The 4,791-nt window shown below is 44.7% G+C and overlaps 1 long non-coding RNA gene across 1 annotated transcript; it reads right to left on the bottom strand.

The window, feature by feature from the left end:
• Positions 1-425: 425 nt before the first annotated feature.
• LOC132425555 (uncharacterized) lies at positions 426-2,235 on the bottom strand. Its single transcript, XR_009519457.1, has 3 exons — positions 2,122-2,235; positions 1,044-1,129; positions 426-478 (listed from the first exon to the last, which is right to left on the bottom strand). It is a non-coding gene; the product is annotated as an uncharacterized lncRNA (long non-coding RNA).
• Between the last annotated feature and the right edge of the window lie 2,556 nt (positions 2,236-4,791).

Below are 4,791 nucleotides of genomic sequence, written 5' to 3'. Positions count from 1 at the left end.
AAAGATCTTTGTTAGGTTTTACTTGGGGCAGCAGTTCAGGGTGGGATACATGTATTTGTGGGCACATTTTGCACAAGTAAATTAACATCTGCATCTTGGTTGACTGATTGACTTGACGAGAACAACAAACTCAAACCCATTTAAATAGAAAAGGAGCAAACGAAATGCAGTAAGAAGGAAAGGGTGAAAGAAGAATTTTATATCTTATTAAGATATTAGCCTTACAAAATTTTTACAGAAATATACTTTATATGCTGAAGGCAGTGGAGATAGACTCATTCAAATTAGTCAGGTTAGGCTAGAAAATGCTGTGGTAACAACTGAATCCCCAAGTCACAGGGCTCCACAGAGTGAAAGCTTGTTTCTCTCTTACACCTAGTCCAAAGTCAGTTGGAAGTGACTCTTCTTTTCCCAGAAACCCAGGAATCCAGGTTCTTGTCACTTCATGGTGTGTTCTCTGTACCCATGGCTTCCAAGTCTGCTGGGTAAGAAAGAGAAGGGGAAGGCACTCTGGCTTTTAAGTGACTCACTTTGGACATGACATGTTATTTCTATTCACAGTCATCTTGCCCCAGTCCAACTCTGAGAGAATCTGGGAAGTAGAGAACACATGAATACTCAGCAAATATTAACCAAATTAGCCATAGACATGAAAGGAAATGACAGAAAATGGGTGATAAAGGAAAGGATAAATAAATGAATGACTATTGAGGAATGTAAAGACATAATAGAGCAGGAAACCAAGACCCAGCCTCTCCCCATGGCATTAATGGTGATTAAGGGTTGACCTTAATCTTAATTTCTAAACAATGCTTTTTTTCTTAATTACAAAGTAATGCATGTGGACATGTAGGAAAATTTTTGAGAAGAATAAAAAGATTGTATGTATAATTTCACCCCTCCCTTTCGCATCATACACTTATAACATGCCTATGTTTTTCCTGCTTTCTAAAAAGAGATCTCCTTAAATGTACCTTTTTAGACAGAATTCCTTCTTCTCCCTACTGGGAACATGGTGCTCCTTCCTCTACAGGGGCACTTACCACATGGTTGAACCCAAAGTCTGTCTGTCTCCCTTACTGGAATTGAGTTCCTGGGCACCTTTGCTCTCTCAGGGCCTGGCATGGATCTGACATAGAGCAGAATGAATAAGTGAAGGAGTGAATAAATGAAGGGATGGATCATTTGCTTGCTCTTTAAATTTTGTTAGAATTAGATATTTTCATGTCCCTCTCCTCTGTATTCTGTAGTAAAACTCTTAATTCTTACTTCTTCAGAAGTCTTCAGGGGACCCAGATTGGCGGGAAGCTGGGATGTGTGGAGGTCTAAGTCTGTAAAGGCTGTGAGATACACAGCCTTGTTAGGACACGTCAGGGCAGGATGGGGCCGTGGAAGGTATTCAATAACTCATGTACCTGGAACTAGAGGGTTACCTGCTAATGCAGGGGATAAGGGTGGAAACTGGGGGCTTTTCATAGGACCATGGAATAAGAAAAAGAGTTAACAGAGTGGGTTGGGAAGATCCAGGATAATCAAGACTGAGTCTCAGCTCAGCAGAGATAGAGAGGCTTTTTTGAATCCTGAAACCGAGGGTAGTCATCAGTTAGATCCCTTAAGCTATAACTTGTTTAATAAATAATATCCTGTGACCAGCCTTCACTGACTAGGCTCAAGTTAATTGTTCCTGCAAATTGCATACCCTCCAAGCTTCACGTAGCTCAGACAATATGTCACAAGACTCCTTTAACTACCCCCTATACATAACACCTCTGACGTATGGGTCACTTTAGTAACCATTGCTTAAGTTGTTTTTCAGGAACTTGGAGTCCGCTCTTGTCCAGCTCAGGTTCCAGCCGGCTAAGACTGGTTAGGACCACTGACCCTGCAACTGGGCCTGTGAAAATGTCCAATGATGACGTTTTGATGTCAGAGGGCTAAAACTCCACCCTCAGATCATGCTAATGCTGTCACTTTCTGAACACGTGTCCCGTGAGGAAACATGTGACTCAGATACACCTGCACAGAGCACTAATGACTTCACCTTTTTCTTCCCTCCAGTCCCCTTTCCCTAAGGCTCAGACCACTGTGCTTCTGTATCCCATAAATATCCCAAGCCCTCACCTTTGAGGAGGCAGATCTGAGACTTGCTCGACTGCCTCACGAGCAAACCCTCTCTCTGCTGTGAACCTCCGCATCTCAGCATTTGGCTCGCTGTGTGTCGGGCAAATGAATTTGGTTCCATAACCAGATTTGTTCCAACAAATGAGAGAGCTGTGAGCAATTTCAGAAGGGAGAGTCAGGGTCCATGAGGTCTTCCAGAAGAAGAGAAGCGAGTGCTCTGACGTGGACTGATGTGTTGACCGCACAGAACATACCCTTGTTTTTCCAGGAAACAAAATATAACCTTGGATGAAAGACTAAACACCTCAGCAAGAATAAGGACAGGATAATGAATACAAAGGACTAGAGTTTGAGATGGGGGGAGGGACAATTGGGAGAGGGAAACAGTGAGGGGCTGTTTAATGTTTGTTGAGTGGAACCAAATGCTTTAAACTTGTGCCAAGCTAATTGAGTAATGTGAGGCTTTGTGCTTGTAACTCACCTAATCTCTGTGTCACCTGGACTTTGAGATTCTCTCAACTTGTGGTATAAACAGTCTGTACACCTGAACTGATGATATGTTCTAGTTCAGTGGCTGTGATGTGGAAAGGACGTGTCTGCAAGAGAGAAGGGGGTGGGGGGAGAGTTCAGAACTCCAGGGAGTATTCTATTTAAAGAAACCAGTCCCAATTCCCCCCGGTGATGCCAAGAGAAATACTCAGAGAAACGATAGAGGGAAGCCAGAGACCATGCTTTTTGTCTAGGGGTTGTTTCGGAGGTACTCACCTCACCTGCTCTTCTCGTTAAGGCATACCCTGTTCTGAGGCAATGGCCTGATCCTGATTTGGCTGCATAGACTTACTTGGCTTCTCCAGAGCTGCTGGGGTGAGTCACCGGTAGTGCCTATGTTATTCCAAAGTAGCAGGGAGAAAGGTTGTGTGAGTCTTGCTACCACCATGAAACTTTGGATGGTCTCCAAACACTTAGAACTTCCCTAATGCTATCAAGAGACAGCAGCCAACTGGAATGTCCTTCCAAAGGAATTCCAACCTTCATCAAGAATCTGGGCAAGATGAAAGATTAAGTAAATGTACTGTCAGTTTGAATTTAGTGAGGTGGGTTGAATACCCTGTGGAAGTGGGGAATGGGAGCGAGTGGGGGAACTTTTGCCTGTGGAAACCAAGTTACTGAAGGCAAAAAGTTCACAATTAGAAACCCCAATACTTAGAAATCAAACACTAAATCCACATTGTAACACAGTAGCGAAGCATTCCTTAGACATCTGAGACAATTAATACTATCAATAGGGAGCTGGTATTGAACGTACAGCATATCTAACCCAATAATTGAGCAAAGTGAGGGCTAAGAAAATGGTGTTGGGCTCAAGGTCACACCATTGTTAAGAAGGTGGCACAACATGGTAAGATATGCCAATGACCCATCAATATGCTTCTCTGAGACCTTCAGAAAGTTGGGGCTGCCTTTCAACCCAAAGACAGCCTCCTACTGAAGACAAATAATCCCTCTTTCAAACTAACAAAAACAAACAGAACCCGTTAAATACAAATAAAATAGCAACCAGCAAAAACACATCATCACAAAACAAAACAACTCCTCTAGCTCTAAGTTTAATTTTAGAAAAAGAAGTATTGTGACATAGACATTGGCCAAAACTTATGAGAGGGAGAGAAGTTGCCCTTCCAGGCTGAACCCATCTGAATCCTAGAGCTCGCTCACTCCCACGTATTAACATTGCTGTCTAGTGTCCACTCAGCCAATGACAGTCTTAGGTAGAATTTGGAAAGGAGCCGAAAAAGGAGTGAGGGGATCTCCTGACTCCTCCCCTTGTTGTAGCCGCACTCTGTGCTGGGTCCCTGACCTTCATTTCCCTACTTCATCTTCACAGCAGCCTTGTAAGGTCCCTCATCTACTTTACAGATGAAGTAACTGAGGCTCAGAGACATTAAGTAACCGGCAGTTCGCTTAGCTAGTGAATGCTCAGGCCGAGACTTGAACCTGGATCATGTTCTCTTCACCACTTAACTCTCCCAGTCTTGGCTTTGATCACAGCCACACAGTCTGGGACATACCAGGGATTCAACTCAGCTGTTAGGTCCTAAAGTCACCCACATGGGTGAAAACCTGAGGCTCACCTGTGAGAATCATTCTCTAGATTGTGGTGGTTTCTTTCTCCTGATAAGAGCAAGGGAGGGTGTCACTCACTGTGGATCCCTCAGCATGGCGATAGATCTGCCCGAGAGAAAGGACCTTGTTTATTTGAAAACAGCGTCTGGCCCCACGGTACAGTTGGTTCAGAGCCTTTGGCTTCCATTCCGTAGCCCCAGCTCTCATCCCATTGGGACCGATCAGCCATCCGCCAGCTCTCCTGAGGGCCTCCTCGCCTCATGGATGCTGACTCTGTCCCCAGGCAGCACCGCCCTGGCAGCGGGGTAGGGGCGAAGGAGAGAGCCCAGCTGGGGAAAGAGAGGTTGAGCTTGCTGTCAGAGAACCTCCCTGTTCAGAGGCCGTCCTTCTTTCCAACTGAGTTCAAAGGGACAGTACACACACCGATTAAGGTCTCAGGGATTCAAGTCACTTGCCTGTTCTGACCACCTCCTGTTCACTGTTGTTGAAAGAGGGATCCTCTGTGCTAAATAGTAGGAGATGGTGGAACACATGACACCCAGCACT

Source organism: Delphinus delphis, chromosome 5, assembly GCF_949987515.2.
Source record: "Delphinus delphis chromosome 5, mDelDel1.2, whole genome shotgun sequence".
NCBI classification, from domain to species: domain Eukaryota; kingdom Metazoa; phylum Chordata; class Mammalia; order Artiodactyla; family Delphinidae; genus Delphinus; species Delphinus delphis.
This window is presented reverse-complemented; position numbering and strand designations above follow the sequence as displayed.